We start from the raw sequence: 17,690 nt of genomic DNA, 5'->3' as shown, positions 1-17,690 counted from the left end.
ACTTCCACATCATTGCATTCCGTTTTTATTTACAGTTTGTACTTTGTCCCAACTTCTTTGGAATTGGGGTTGTATAACAAATAGTCTGCTCAATCATCTCATGTTCCTGCTGTTCATTTGCAGACAACACATCTCTAAGACCTCCAAGACAGGTGAGAAGGTGCTGGGTGTTATATGGCCCTAGAGTGGCATGATGGTGAAGAACACCCCGGTTGCTTATAGCAGTCCACAGCGTTATATTACAGTTTTTCTCAATTGCTAAAACACTAAACCTTATTGTCTGAACCAAATGCTCAGTTGCCTGAACCCACTGATTGAATCAATCACTCTTTTGGCAAAACCATAAGCACTCTTCACCTGTTTAGACACAACTTGCCAACACATTTTCATTGTGATGCACCCGTGCTGCATAATGGTGAGCACAGGTGACAAAAGTCAAACACAATTAAAACACAAGTGTCACCACTTGAACACAACAACTCAAAATTGATCACACATTTGGCTAATGATGTGAGGGAACATATAAGCCAGTTCAGAGAGCACTGGTTTGTGAGGCCCTCCAATGGATAGAAATCTGAGAGGAGGAGGAGGTTGTGTGAGAGGAGGTTGAGGTGGTCAGTGAAGACAAAGAACAGTACAGTTTTTGCCTGTTGCTTAGACACTAAAGCCCAGTGCTTACAGTTTTTGCCTGTTGCTTAGACACTAAAGCCCAGTGCTTAAACCAAAGTAGCATAACTTGAAGTTCTTGTTGCTATACTGTAAACAAAATGTGCCATACCTTAAACAAAAGTTCTGCCTCACACTGTTGTAGCAATTCAGCAACACACTTTGTCCCTTATACAACACACTTGCAAATGTTCACTGCACACTTTTTCATTCATAAGACACTCCGTTAAAAAATGATGTCTCATCATACCATTTGGAAAACACATATATCCAAAACATAAAACACATTGGATGATTGGTTAAACATTGGTTCACACCTGAAAACCCATACCTTCAAAATTGAACACCAATTAGTCAGCAACAAAAAAGCCCCAGTTTAAGCCTTTTGGAGAACTTTGCAAGCATGGATGGAGGGAGAGCCCGAGGCAGAGTTAGAGTGAGAGGAGGAGGAGGACGAGGACGAGGACAACTTAGAGGAGGACGTGTAGTAAGAGGTCAACGCAATGTAATATCGGATAACATTAGGGAAACATTGGTGGACCATGTGGTAAACCATGGTTTGACAATGAGGGAAGCTGGACTTAGAGTCCACCCAAACCTCAGCCGCTTCACGGTGGCCTCCGTCATAAGGACATTCCGGCTGGAAAACAGGTATGTGTTTGATTCTCTTCTCAAATAGCATCTACAGTAATGTATTGTGTAGAATTGTACTGTAATACTGTACCACACAGCCACATCACATATACGTAAGCTACTGTACTGCACTGTGGATGATTCTCCTTTTTGAGCAAAGGTGGTATTCTTGTAACATGTTACAGTTGTACGGTACAGTACAATACAGTTACAGTAAGTAAGGTTACAGTAAGTACAGTGCAGTGCAAAATTACACAGTACGAGGAATATACAGTGAAAAGGAGTAATCCAATCCATGAAACTTGTCTGCATATTTCTATAGAATGGCCAGAAGACCAAATAGGGGTGGGCATCGACGCATCTTCAGCCTTCAACAGGAGATGTCAATAGTAAACATAGTTCGAGCCAACAATGCTATCCGTCTCCACCAGCTCAGAGCTGAAATCCTGGCTGACCAAGGGACATTTCAAAATGTCAATCAGGTCAGCATATCAACTCTTCGCCGGATCTTGGAGAAGCACAGTGTCACGATGAAGCAGCTGTACCGAGTCCCATTTGAAAGAAATGAGGACCGGGTTAAGGAACTTCGCCGTACATATGTTCAGGTATGTATTGTTGTCTTTTACAGTTACAGTATAATGTACAGTAATACAGAATTGGGGTCAGTCCACTGACAGCAGAAATTGGAGCTGTGCAGTAGGTATATTCATAAAGTGGTGGACTGTTGGGTGGGGTGGGATGGTTCCACACATGTTGTAGTGTAGTTGTGCACTTTGAGTATATGCTATTCATACTGTAATTATGTAAAATTAGTATTATGTATGACTGTATTACGTAATTATGTATGTATGTATCTATTCTTGGGGCGGCACGGTGGTGTAGTGGTTAGCGCTGTTGCCTCACAGCAAGAAGGTCCTGGGTTCGAACCCCGGGTCCGGCGAGGGCCTTTCTGTGTGGAGTTTGCATGTTCTCCCCGTGTCCGCGTGGGTTTCCTCCGGGTGCTCCGGTTTCCCCCACAGTCCAAAGACATGCAGGTTAGGTTAACTGGTGACTCTAAATTGAGCGTAGGTGTGAATGTGAGTGTGAATGGTTGTCTGTGTCTATGTGTCAGCCCTGTGATGACCTGGCGACTTGTCCAGGGTGTACCCCGCCTTTCGCCCGTAGTCAGCTGGGATAGGCTCCAGCTCGCCTGCGACCCTGTAGAAGGATAAAGCGGCTAGAGATAATGAGATGAGATGTATCTATTCTTATAGAGAGTCCTGGACATGGATGGAGCTGACCAAATACATGAATTTATTTTCATTGATGAGGCCGGGTTCAACCTGTCAAAGAACAGACGTCGGGGGCGCAATATCATTGGGCAAAGGGCAATTGTGCACGGCCCTGGGCAGCGTGGTGGAAACATCACATTGTGTGCTGCCATAAGTCTTAGGGGGTTACTTCACCACCACTGTAAAATAGGTGCATACAACGCCCAAAACATCATTGCATTCTTAGATGCACTTCATTTCACTGTTGTGCAGGACAGACCAGACCAGCCCAGGTTTGTTGTTATCTGGGATAATGTAAGCTTCCACCGGGCTGCTCTGGTCCGTGACTAGTTCGACAACCACAACCTATTTGATGTAATGTACTTGCCCCCTTACTCGCCATTTCTAAACCCAATAGAAGAGTTTTTCTCTGCCTGGAGATGACGTGTGTATGACCATCAGCCACATGCCCGTGTGCCTCTTCTTCAGGCAATGAACCAGGCCTGCGGAGACATTGATGTCCAGGCAATACAGGCATGGATAAGGCACTCCAGAGCCTACTTCCCCCGATGCTTGGCAAGGGAGGATATTGCCTGCGATGTAGATGAGGTCATGTGGCCAGACCCAAACAGAAGGCAGGCGCCATAATTGTTTTATTTACGCACTGTAAAATGCAGGCCCCATAATTGTTTTTTTGAAGTGCTTTTGTAAAAGTTGTTGTTGTTGTTGTTGTTTTGTTTTTTGAAGTGCTTCTGTGTAGTGGGCCTACTATTGTTTCATTTGGTTTTTATTTTTACTTTGTTTTACAGTAGTTTATGTACTGAAGGCTTTTCGAGTCTACATCATTGAATATTTCTGTTTTGGGGTTGTTATGTGCCTTATCTGCTTTGTGGAGCTGAATAAAACACAGAAACTGAAAGAGTGGATTGTTTTATGTAAAGTAGACTAGTGTGTTACAGTTGAGCTGAACTGTCTTATCATTTGGTGCAAGTTTGTGTGTTTTGTCATCAGAGTTACATTTCGACAAAGGATTGTTAGGTTTTTTTTTTTGTATAGTTTAGGTTTTGATAGCAGAGTGTCATTATGGCATAAATGTGAAGGGTTTATTTCCAAGTGTTGAGTATAATTGGCTTGTGTGTAGAGTTTTGACTCTATGAGCCGAGTTTTGCAAATGGTGTGCAAGCAGTAGGCAAAATCTGTAATATCTGATGAAATCAGAGCTACTGTGATTGACCATGTTCTTGTCCATGACATGAGCATGAGGGAGGCTGGAGAAAGGGTACAACCAAACATCAGTAGATTCACTGTGTCCACCATAATCTGAAGATTTAGAGAAGAGAACAGATAATTACCTTTTTTGACATTATAGTACAGTATGTAAATGTTGACAGCAATTACTGTATGACATACTATATACTGTACCACAGTATACTTTAAGTAAATATGTTTCAGTACATCACTGTACCAATATACTGTAGTATTGTAATGGAGGGTTGGTCTAACTGTTTGTAGGCCTAGTATTCCATGTATATTTTTTGTAACTGCATGTTCTCTTTTTGTAGAATTGAAAGACTGCCACATGGGGGTGGGAGGACAGGTATGTTCTCCCCACACCAAGAGACCCTAATTGTTGATATGGTCCGTAAGAACAATGCCGTTAAACTGAGTGAAATTGAGCAGAAGATCATTGAGGACCATGTAAATTTTGAGGGTATCAACAGTGTCAGCCTCTCTACTGTTGATCGTGTCCTCAAGTGCAACAGACTGCGCGTGAAACAGCTGTACAGAGTGCCCTTTGATCGCAACTCAGAGTCAAAGAGCAAAGATTCCAGTATGTACAGGTTGGTATATATCCAGACACATTAAATGTTGATTACTCTAAGTAGTGATTTACTGTAGTGGCCTAAATCACTTTTTCTGTATCACTTACACTATATTTCTGAGGGTTTTTCAACTGGATGCAATGGAAAGACCCCATGAATACATCTACGTGGATGAAGCTGGGTTTAATCTCACCAAAAGGAGAAGGAGAGGCCGTAATGTGATTGGCCATCGGGCCATTGTTGGTGTCCCTGGGCAGCATGGTGGCAATGTCACATTATGTGCTGCCATCAGCAATCATGGGGTTGTCTACCATCATGCCAACCTGGGGCTCTACAACACTCACCAGCTACTCATTTTCCTCAATCACATGCGAGATGCTCTGTTAGGGCAGCAGGATGAGCATCCCAGCTATGTTGTTTGGGACAATGTGAGTTTTCACAGAGCCCTCCAGGTTAGAGAGTGGTTCTATATGAACCAAGGTTTTATCAATCTTTGCCTTCCACTGTACTCCCCTTTCCTAAACCCCATTGAGGAATTCTTCTCATGGCGGTGAAAGGTATATGAACACCAACCTTACACCAGGGTAAATCTGCAAGCCATGAAACTTGCCTGTGGTGACATAGGTGTGGAGGCATGCCAAGCCTGGATATGGCATGCCTGGGTTTTTTCCCCCGTTGCCTGGCCAGACAAAATGTGGCCTGTGATGTGGATGAAGTCCTATGGCCTGACCCAGTACGGAGACATGATGCTGTGGTTGAGTAATGCACTTATTTGTATATTTTTGTACTTTATTTTTACATGGGCTTACTGTACACAAGTGGCAAATGCACAAGATTTCTGCTTGTGCATTTACATGTAGCACTTGTAAAAACAAGATTTGTTTTTTGTCTTTTTGTACAAGTGCTAAATGCACAGTTTTTTTTGTTTTGCAACATGCATTTAGCCTACAGTGAACAATAAACATTTATTTCTCCAGCTTCATGTCCTGAGCATTGTGTTTTCTATTTTTCTATGTAGTGTTTAGTGACTGCTCAGTAGTGTTTTTAATTTTGATTGACTCGGGGCACGATTTGACAACATAGTTCAGTTTTGAGCACAGATTGAACTGTTTTGAGGTGAAAGTTTGCTTTTGCAAGAAGACTCTGAGGTTTTGTGAATGTAGCTTGAAAATTGGGTTTTGTGTTCACAGTTTAGAGAAAAGGAGAGCAGCTTTCAAGAAATGTCTTAGCAATCGAGGAAAAACTGTACCACCACGCTGGCCAGGGACTTCAAAAATGGCTCGCTGGCCAATTATGTTCCTGCCTCTCCTTCTCTTGGTGAGATTGAATCCAGCTTGCTCAACAAAAATGAATTCATGGGGTCTCTCCATGGCGTCCAGTTCAAACATTCTCTGCAATTAGACGGATATAGTTTTGTAAGTGCTTCAAAGAGACAGGCCTATGCTGTGGAGTACAATGTATGCATTCTTCACTAACATACATTGTATATGTGATGCTATTGAACTTGACAATATGTATATACTACAGTACCATAACTAACTGTACACTTACCGGTACATACTGAAATCGCAGCTCCTTCATCCTTTCAGAGTTACGTTCAAAGGGCACTCTGTACACTTGTTTCATTCGTATCCTGTTGCGATGGAGGATACGGTCTGTGGTGGAAAGGCTCACATTATTGATTCCCTTGAAGTCTGTGGTTTTCAATAATTTGTTGTTGTATTTCCCATAGTGTAATGGCATTGTTTTGACGGACAATGTCGACTACAATGACCTCCTGCTGGGGTGTGAACATGGGTGTCCTCCCACCCCGTATGGCAGTCTTGCAATTCTGAAAAAAGAGAATGTGCAAAATATATGTAATGTTCTGAAATATATATATATATATATATATATATATAATATATATATCATCTCATTATCTCTAGCCACTTTATCCTTCTACAGGGTCGCAGGCAAGCTGGAGCCTATCCCAGCTGACTACGGGCGAAAGGCGGGGTACACCCTGGACAAGTCGCCAGGTCATCACAGGGCTGACACATAGACACAGACAACCATTCACACTCACACCTACGGTCAATTTAGAGTCACCAGTTAACCTAACCTGCATGTCTTTGGACTGTGGGGGAAACCGGAGCACCCAGAGGAAACCCACGCGGACACGGGGAGAACATGCAAACTCCGCACAGAAAGGCCCTCGCCGGCCGCTGGGCTCGAACCCAGGACCTTCTTGCTGTGAGGCGACAGCGCTAACCACTACACCACCGTGCCGCCCTTATATAGTAGCACTGTAAACTTTCAGTGATAAAACAGTACCGTAAAGTAGACTGTACCTGTTCTCATGTCTGAATCTCCGGATTATGGTGGACACAGAGAATCGACTGATGTTTGGCTGGACTCTTTGGCCTGCCTCCCTCATGGTCATGCCATGCCATGCATCAGTACATGGTCTATGATGGTAGCCAGAATTTCATCAGAAATTGTCACTCTTCCTCTGCCTCCTTCTTGTCCTCCGCTTCTACCTCCTCTTACACGCACTCATCCTCTGTGTCTCTGATCCACTGTCATGAGCTTGCAGGACCAACCTGCTTGCCCTCTGAACTGGCTTATATTGGTTGTCATGTTGCCATGCCATGATGAGAAACAAATGTAATCAATTTTGAATCGTTGTGTTCAATGGATGACACGTGTTTCATTTGTGTTCATATTTTGCCACTTGTTAGCATTATGCATCACAAGTGCATCAGTGACAACTGTGTCTTATTGCATGAGAATGTGTTGAGAGTTTTGCAAAAGGAAGGACTGAGATCTGCAAATAGTGTTTTACTAGGTGAAGATAGTTTATGGTTTTGTCAAAATGATGCTCAACTCAGTGAATGAGTTTAGACAACTGAGCAATTGATTCACACAACAGGAGTTAGTGTTTTAGCAATTCAGAAAAACTGTAATACATAAATTCACACCTCTTGTAGGAAATTTAAGGTGAATAGACTCAGATGGGGCGGCACGGTGGTGTAGTGGTTAGCGCTGTCGCCTCACAGCAAGAAGGTCCTGGGTTCGAGCCCTGTGGCTGGCGAGGGCCTTTCTGTGTGGAGTTTGCATGTTCTCCCCGTGTCCGCGTGGGTTTCCTCCGGGTGCTCCGGTTTCCCCCACAGTCCAAAGACATGCAGGTTAGGTTAACTGGTGACTCTAAATTGACCGTAGGTGTGAATGTGAGTGTGAATGGTTGTCTGTGTCTATGTGTCAGCCCTGTGATGACCTGGCGACTTGTCTGGGGTGTACCCCGCCTTTCGCCCGTAGTCAGCTGGGATAGGCTCCAGCTTGCCTGCGACCCTGTAGAGGGATAAAGCGGCTAGAGATAATGAGATGAGATGAGACTCAGATGGGGCTCGAACCCACAGTCCATGAGCCATAACCATAGACATGCTGTATAATTGAGGTCAGAAGTTGACATACACTCATCAGGGACATGAACTTCATGGCAATATTTTGGGCTTTCAGTGATTTATTTGAACTTTTCTTTTTCTGTGGCTGAATGATTGTACAACACATATCTCTAATAGAAACTAATACAAACAAAAAAACAAGAATTTGGTGCACAAGTTTTAATTTATTTGGAGTTTTCTGAAATTAGCACAGGGTCAAAATTATACATGCAGCACACCTAATATTTGGTTAAAACGTCCCTTAGGAAGTTTCACCTTGACCAGAAGATTTTGGTCACCATGCAAGAACACATGCAGGCTTTATTTTATTTTGTTGTTGTTGCTTTTTTTCATAGCTTATGGCAGAATTCTGGTTGGATATTTGATCACTCTTGGTTTCCTGGTATGGACCTGACTTTATATTATATTTTAATTTTTAAGCACATTCCATATAGAGTTGAGGTCAAGCTATTCTAAAAACTTCATGTTATCCTACTTTATCCTCCACAACCAGCTCTGATGTGTGTTTGAGGTCATTATCCTTGGAACATTCAATTGTGTCCAAGTTTCTGATAGTTTGACATTCTGCTGAAGAATTCTGAGGTTCTTCATTATGCCATCCACTTTGTGCAATGCATCAGTTCCACTGGCAGCAAAACGTCCCCAAACCCTGATGCTACCACCACCGTGCTTGTCTCTTCTTTTACTCCTCCAAACATACCTCTGGTTATTATGACCAAACTTTCCTCCAGAAGGCTCTCTCTTTGTTCATGTTGTCAGCTGCAAACTTTATTTGAGCCTAAAGGTGTCAATTTTGGACCAGATGCTTCTTTCTTGGATGGCAGCCTCTCAGTCCATGGTGATGTAAAACTCACTTGACTGTAGACAGTAACCCTGGTGTTCCAGCAACTTCTAGTTCATGGCAGGCTTGTGCCTTCATGGTTCCTGGGTGGTTCCTGATCATCCAAACCAGTTTCCTCTCAATGGAGGGTGATGATTTGGGTCTTCTTCCAGACTTTGGCAAAGTGGCTCCACCTTCCAATAACTTGTACTTAAATACAATTGTTTGAACTGATGATCTTGGATCTGCATTTGTTGAGAAATGGCTCCAGGAGACATTCCTGAGTGTGTAAACCTATGATCTTCTTTCTCAGATCTGCACTGAGCTCCTTGGACTTTCCTATTATGCTGTGTGTAAAGCCATGGCCTAATGGTTAAAGAAGCAGCTTTGGGACCAAAAGGTCACCAGTTTGATTCCCTGGACAAACAGGACTGGCTGAAGTGCCCTTAAGCAAGGCACCTAACCCCCAACTGTTTGCCAGGCTGCTCTGGGTGCATTGTATGTTGCTCTGGATAAGAGTGTCTGCTAAATGCCAGTAATATTGGTCAATCACTGTCAGCTTTTTATGTTGTGCACATTGAATCTGCTAGCTGTAGTCAATCATGGTCACTACATTAACAGGAAGTTAAGAGGGCTTGGCCTTGGCAAAGTTAAAAGACATTTTGGAACTTTCAGCTCCATCCATCCATTATCTGTGCTTAGGGTTGCTGTCTTGTTGCATGACCCACCTTCTCTTGAGATTCAGTTCATGGACAGATGTCCTGACATTTTCCTTTAGAATTCGCTGGTATAATTCAGAATTCATTGTTCCATCAATGATGGCAAGCTGTCCTGGCCCAGATGCAGCCAAACAGGCCCAAACCATGATACTACTGCCACCATGTTTCACAGATGGGATAAGGTTCTTATGCTGGAATGCAGTGTTTTCCTTTCTCCAAACATAACGCTTCTCGTTTAAACCAAAAAGTTCTATTTTGGTCTCATCCATCCACAAAACATTTTTCCAATAGCCTTCTGGCTTGTCCACGTGATCTTTAGCAAACTGCAGACGAGCAGCAATGTTCTTTTTGGAGAGCAGTGGCTTTCTCCTTGCAACCCTGCCATGCACACCATTGTTGTTCAGTGTTCTCCTGATGGTGGACTCATGAACATTAACATTAGCCAATGTGAGAGAGGCCTTCAGTTGCTTAGAAGTTACCCTGGGGCAGATGCGCAGCTTGTGAACAGGCAAGGCAGGCAACTGCTTGGGGCCCCCTGGCCCAGGGGCCCCCTGAGAGTTGGGGCCCGAGGGCTTATTTATTTGTTTTTTATTGTTTTTATTGTTCTTTACCATTGTAGTTTCACACTTGGAATTTAAAAAACTTTGGTTTCATACATTTTTTGTTGGTGTCAGATTATTTATAACATATTGGTGATGAACACTGGTCAGAAGGGCCCTCTGGAAATTTTTGCTTGGGGCCACAACAGACTCTAGAATCACCTCTGCCCTGGGGTCCTTTGTGACCTCGCTGACTATTACACACCTTGCTCTTGAAGTGATCTTTGTTGGTCAACCACTCCTGGGGAGGGTAACAATGGTCTTGAATTTCCTCTATTTGTACACAATCTGTCTGACTGTGGATTTGTGGAGTCCAAACTCTTTAGAGATGGTTTTGTAACCTTTTCCAGCCTGATGAGCATCAACAATGCTTTTTCTGAGGTCCTCAGAAATCTCCTTTGTTTGTGCAATGATACACTTCCACAAACATGTGTTGTGAAGATCAGACTTTGATAGATCCCTGTTCTTTAAATAAAACAGGGTGCCTACTCTCACCTGATTGTCATCCCATTGATTGAAAACACCTGACTCTAATTTCACCTTCAAATTAACTGCTAATACTAGAGGTTCACACATTTTTGCCACTCACAGATATGTAATATTGGATCATTTTCCTCAATAAATAAATGACCAAGTTTAACTCATTTGTTTAACTGGGTTCTCTTTATCTACTTTTAGGACTTGTGTGAAAATCTAATGGTGTTTTAGGTCATATTTATGCAGAAATATAGAAAATTCTAAAGGGGTCACAAACTTTCAAGCACCACTGTACATGTGTGCCAGGGCTTTATGTTAACTTTTTTTTGCTCACCGGCCACTGTGGCTAGTGGTTTTCCTGAGTCACTAGCCATTCAGCCTTTTCACTAGCCACAATTTTGTTGCCAGGAAATCGCAGATTTTTCTTCACCATGATTATGTTAAAATTCGGAAGATCTAGATTTAATTATGAATGGCAGTGTATAATGTATCTCTACAGTAGCACTCAAGTATTCAGTGCTGTTAAGGTAGCTCCCTATATGAAAACATGCAACCAATTCAGAGAAAAATATAGAGTATTCTGTTTATTGAACTCAAATTCAAGCCCCTTACAATATGAAATATCGTATAATATGAAAAATAACATTCAGTACAACTGAACTGATTCTAATATTAAAAGTCCAATTCAAAACATTTATCACTGAAAAGCATTCGATGTTTTGATATGCAAGTATTGTGTATTATCAAGTATTATTATGCATATTATGTATTATCTATTAATAGTGTGTATGTGTGAACATGTGTAGAGAGATAGTGGGATCGATGCCCACATTCTCCAAAGCAGCAACTGCCCCCTTGCTTGCATTTTCTTAATTTCCTGAGGGAACCCGCCCAAAGGGATCAATAAAGTTTTATCTAATCTAATCTAATCATCAGATGAGTCTGAATGGTCCATGAAAAATGGTTTTCATGACCTGAGGCTTCCAGCATGCCGTAAGTTGATAGCTGGGGCAAGATCAACTTCTTTACAACCGCGTGAACGTTTCTAAACAGCAGCTCCGTCCTCTCCAGCTCAGCCAACTTCATGACAGCCAGGGACTTGAAAGCAATGCTGTCCTGTAGTGAACCAGCCGTCTTCGCCGGTTTTAATGTTATAGTACCGATGTGTGCATTTGACTTTTCGTGGTCCTTTATAGTTTCAAGTTTAAAATTACTGGTGCCTGTCTTTGCCAGACTTTCTACAGTCTTCGCAGTACATGGTATTTTCGGTTTTGCTATGAACTAGCCAATCTCACCCAAACTTCCATTTGTCATTGAACTGCCTTATCTTCCTATTGGTGTCTTGTTCATCTCCATGGCCGCAGCCAGCTCTGAGGCCCCCGCAGTCCAGACCTCAGTCATTTTTAAGAGCTGAAAATACACTTGTATGCTAAATATTCAACTGGTTAAAAAAATAAAGAACATTAAAATGTCTCCGTAAAAAGTGCATTATTAATTATGTTAAACGTTGATTCTGTCTTCTGTGTCTGTTTGGTGCGCGCGGCTCTGAGACCAAGAACACAAAAATGAATGAGTGCGCGACTCAGGGGAGGAACGCAGTGCAGGAGACACGGGGTTTCCATGGTAACCATCAGTGCACTTTCATGAAGCTGTTAAATTTACATTTTCGAAGCAGTGCAGTTGTAGCCTACCTTGTTTGAGATTTTAAAAATAAATCATTCGATAAGCCAAAGCAATAGAGCGGAAAGTTTAAACTTATGTTTGCCTTGGATAACTTTGCCTAAAACATGGTGGTGTATACTGATTTTTTTTTTCCCAGAATGTTTTCTTTTTTGTGCGTAGGTGTAACGGATGCCAGATTGTTAGTGGTATCTTAGTTCCATAGGCTACATGGTTAAGGTATCTTTTGTCCTCATTGCTTGGGCCAGATCAAACCATTAAACAAGCTTAAATTATTCTTACTCTTGCCACATACATGATTTTTTTTTCAAAACTGATGATATTCAGTTCAGACACCATTAAAAGTAATTTCAGGAATAGATCTCTTGTGTGGCGTGTAATTCACCCCTCTCATTTAAATATGGTGAACATGTTTCGGCACGCGCTTTGCGCATCACGGACCTCTGTGATTTTAAAATGCTGCTCCGGCCCTGATCATCTCTGCCCCTTTTTCCCTGAGCAGCAGGGTTTGAAACTCCAGCTATATGCCGCCACATCGTGCGCTTGTCAGTCATCAGCAACTTTGTTGCTTTGTTCATTAACCTCAGGTTACCATATCATTGATTTTATCTGAGACATTAACGAACGTTCTAAACAATTCTAACATGTTGTCAGAATGTTTATGCAGGTGCTCATGGGAGTTGTAGGCGCGTAATATTACATTGCAATGTGTTTATTATATCAGATGCCTTCAGAGAAAACTACAATTAAAATATATTGTCATACCACAGAATAAACCACCCACCAAAGTGGCTAGTGGGACTAAAGTCATTACCCGCCAAAGCCGGATTTTACCCGCATTTGGCAGGTGGGTGGGTGCTAATGTAAAGCCCTGGTGTGTGCATTATTGCATGCTGGCCTAAAAAATTTCAACTAAGCAATAGCTTGACAAATGAAAATTTATCTCTTGCATGAATTTATCGTGAACAATGATTATTCTGAGGCAAGAGCAATCATTGTGACGTCATATGCATGTTTTTTCTGCTTTGTGGTTTGTACAAAGTGGGAGACGAGACACAAATGTAACATCTCATCTCATCTCATTATCTCTAGCCACTTTATCCTTCTACAGGGTCGCAGGCAAGCTGGAGCCTATCCCAGCTGACTACGGGCGAAAGGCGGGGTACACCCTGAACAAGTCGCCAGGTCATCACAGGGCTGACACATAGAAACAGACAACCATTCACACTCACATTCACACCTACGGTCAATTTAGAGTCACCAGTTAACCTAACCTGCATGTCTTTGGACTGTGGGGGAAACCGGAGCACCCGGAGGAAACCCACGCGGACACAGGGAGAACATGCAAACTCCACACAGAAAGGCCCTCGCCGGCCACGGGGCTCGAACCCGGACCTTCTTGCTGTGAGGCAACAGCGCTAACCACTACACCACCGTGCCACCACAAATGTAACATACAGGATCAAAATCCCTTATAAGTCTCTCCAACCTTTATAGTCATTAAAGGAACAGTCCACTGTATTTCCATAATGAAATATGCTCTTATCTGAATTGAGACGAGCTGCTCCGTACCTATCCGAGCTTTGCGCAACCTCCCAGTCAGTCAGACGCAGTCAGACGCGCTGTCACTCCTGTTAGCAATGTAGCTAGGCTCAGTATGGCCAATGGTATTTTTTGGGGCTCTAGTTAGATGCGACCAAACTCTTCTGCGTTTTTCCTGTTTACATAGGTTTATATGACCAGTGATATGAAACAAGTTCAGTTACACAAATTGAAACGTAGTGATTTTCTATGCTATGGAATGTCCGCACTATAATGACAGGCGTACTAACACCTTCTGCGCGCTTCGGCAGCGCATTGATACGGAGCTCAGATATCAATGCGCTGCCGAAGCGCGCAGAAGGTGTTAGTATGCCTGTCATTATAGTGCGGACTTTCCATAGCATAGAAAATCGCTACGTTTCAATTTGTGTAACTGAACTTGTTTCATATCACTGGTCATATAAACCTATGTAAACAGGAAAAACGCGGAAGAGTTTGGTCGCATCTAACTACAGCCCCAAAAAATACCATTGGCCATACTGAGCCTAGCTACATTGCTAACAGGAGTGACAGCGTGTCTGACTGCGTCTGACTGACTGAGAGGTCGCGCAAAGCTTGGATAGGTACGGAGCAGCTCGTCTCAATTCAGATAAGAGCATATTTCATTATGGAAATACGGTGGACTGTTCCTTTAAGGAGGCTCAGTAATGTTAGGCTTCACCAAGTATTAATTATGGGATTGTCAATAAGTTTGACTTTTGCAGAAAAAAAACCCACAACATACACTACTGTTCAAAAGTTTGGGGTCACCCAGACAATTTTGTGTTTTCCATGAAAAGTCACACTTTTATTTACCACCATAAGTTGTAAAATGAATAGAAAATATAGTCAAGACATTTTTCTGGCCATTTTGAGCATTTAATCGACCCCACAAATGTGATGCTCCAGAAACTCAATCTGCTCAAAGGAAGGTCAGTTTTATAGCTTCTCTAAAGAGCTCAACTGTTTTCAGCTGTGCTAACATGATTGTACAAGGGTTTTCTAATCATCCATTAGCCTTCTGAGGCAATGAGCAAACACATTGTACCATTAGAACACTGGAGTGATAGTTGCTGGAAATGGGCCTCTATACACCTATGGAGATATTGCACCAAAAACCACACATTTGCAGCTAGAATAGTCATTTAGCACATTAGCAATGTATAGAGTGGATTTCTGATTAGTTTAAAGTGATCTTCATTGAAAAGAACAGTGCTTTTCTTTCAAAAATATGGAAATTTCAAAGTGACCCCAAACTTTTGAACGGTAGTGTAAACTATACACACTGTACCCAGCTTCACTGTCAAACCCATAATTTTATTTTTACAAAGGGTCATTTTCATGTTTACAAAGGGTGCCAATGATTCTCGAGCTGCCTGAACAGGAACTGTTAAATAGGATGGGTTTTGTAATTGAACCAGAGCTGGAGGTTGCATGATCACGGCTTATTAATGTGACATACTGGAAGGCACAGCCATTACATTGTCCCAGAGTCCAGCACTGCAGAGGTGGACTTTTCTGGTCATCGTCTCATTTAATTTGCTGCACAGTCATGTGGTAAAATCAGGTAATGAGGATGAAGCATGATGCAATTGCACATCCTTTTGCAGTTGTTCATTGAGGTGAATACTGGATTAATAGCATTCATTATTTAGCTTTTCCCTTTTCTTTATTTTTATGGCACTTTTTGTAGCAGGATGAATCTGATATGATGAAATAAAAATATGGGATTTTGTGTATTTACCTGGATTTCTTCATTAATTACTCATAAAATGAGGCCTGCTTAACACTTTCTGCCTATCTACAAAAAGAACACATAAACAACTGTATGTTTCATGTCTTTATAGAACACATTGATGAATTAGTACAAATAACATGATGTAATGCTGCCCTGAAGTTCTGTACAGTTTCTTGAGAGAATTTTGTCTTCATTACTCCATCAATGATCCCTTTGTCCAAGCCTTCAGACAGTAAAGCAGCCCAAAACCATGATGCACCCCCCCACCATGCTTCACTACTGTAATGAGCTTTCCATGTTAGCACACACTGCTTTTTTTTATTTTTTATTTTTTAACTCCAACCAGTGTTCGCATTGTCCTCAGAATATTGTCCCACAGGTGTTGTGGACAGATTCCTGAGGTCTCCTGCAAACAAAAACATATTTTTTCGGAGAGCAGTGGCTAACTACTACCTAGTGAGTTCTGAGCATACAGTATACATTTCAACAACTATACACCATTATATGGCTGATTATAATCTTCATGTGAATAATACTAAGGCTTTATATCTTTGTTCTCATCTATTAAGTTATGAGCTGAGCTGATTGGATTTGTGCAAAGGTCCACAGTCCTGCTGCGCTGAGCAAACAAACACTCCTGCTTAATGATAAGTCCTCAGTTAAAGTGCCATGGTAACATCTCTGTTTTTGCTGATGACAAAATGGAAGCCCTCAGTCTTTCATGTTACCTGTGACCTTTAAAGGCAAACAAAACTCCAAAAATAAATTCCTTTATACTGACAGATAATATCCATACGAGACATGTTCGATTATTCACTTGTTCATATTTGTACCTGTATACTGTGTACAGATTGTTTTTCTTTTCAAATAAAATGTCCCTGGGCACTGACATCTTACTCCAAGATTCAAATATCACACTCTGACTACAAATTACATGAGAAAAATCCGAGATTGTGACGTCATTTAGATGCTACATGACTTACCGAGGCTGAGATCTAGTGGATACATCACTTCTAAATTGTTGTAAACAACCCTGAAGATGCCTGAGTGTCAAGAGTTTGGGTGTAAAAATAAGACTGAGCATTGAAGCAGTGAACACACACACACACATATATACAGTGAGCACACACATTACCAACATTTGAGAAGTTGTTTTGCTGCAAGAATCGTGTTGCTATGACAACAGACATTGTTTACTAGTATCTGTGTCAGTACTGCATGTGCGCTATCAAGCCGGGTGAGATTTAAACTTCATAAAAGTGAAGCCTGTTGATTTGCAGACTTTGCTGCCAGTAAAAATCACATGGTTAGAGAAAATTTCTGATTAGATTTTTATTATTAGAAGCCTTTATTTGTCATATTTACCTTACAGCACAGTGAAATTCTTTCTCTGAATATAACCCATCTGAAGCAGTGAACATATACACACACAGATAGAGAGAGAGAGAGAGAGAGAGAGAGAGAGAGAGCAGTGGTACCTGGGGATTTTTTTTAAAGACTTTGATGCCTTTATTTGTCACATATACATTACAGTGAAGTACTTTCTCTGCATTTAACCCATCTGAAGCAGGGAAAATACACACACACTTAGCTTAAGGATGTCCATCATATCCGATGATGACAATCCTGCCTCTGCTACTTGTGAGTTCTCATATGACTATAAAGTCCAATCCATGAGACACACTGCCTGCCGCAGACAGAACAGTTAAGGGCACTGACTGGGGGTATGGGTGTGGAACTGGCTTCATGTCTCTTCAAGCATCTCCTGGTCCGTCGGTCTCCTCAGTCCTCCTCGAGCTTCTGCACCCCTTGCTGACAGAGCTGCCACCAGATGGAGCGTTGGGTGGCAATGTCCTCCAGCTGGCTTGGATTCAGACCACACTTTTTCATAGTCATCTTCAGTTGGTTTTGTCGCGCTTTTTCTGGCCCCCTGCCAGGCAGTGGCCAACATGTAACTGGCCATATGGCACTTTGCGAGGTAGGCATTCCTTCAGCATCCTGATGACATGACCAAGCTAGCAAAGTTGGTGCTGGGTGATGATGGCCTCCATACTGGTCTTACGGAGGATTTCAGTATGGGGCACTCAGTCACTCCAGGTTATTCCCAAGATGTATTGGAGGCATCTGATATGGAAAGCCTCAAGCATCTTGAGGTGGTGACTGTACAGGGTCCATGCCTCACAGGTGTAGAGGAGAGTTGTGATGACGACTGCCAGATAGACTGATATTTTGGTGTGGAATTTGAGGTCCTTATTTTG

This window comes from Neoarius graeffei, chromosome 4, assembly GCF_027579695.1.
Source record: "Neoarius graeffei isolate fNeoGra1 chromosome 4, fNeoGra1.pri, whole genome shotgun sequence".
Classification (NCBI taxonomy): domain Eukaryota; kingdom Metazoa; phylum Chordata; class Actinopteri; order Siluriformes; family Ariidae; genus Neoarius; species Neoarius graeffei.
The sequence above is the reverse complement of the archived record's forward strand: the minus strand, read 5'-3'. Positions refer to the sequence as shown.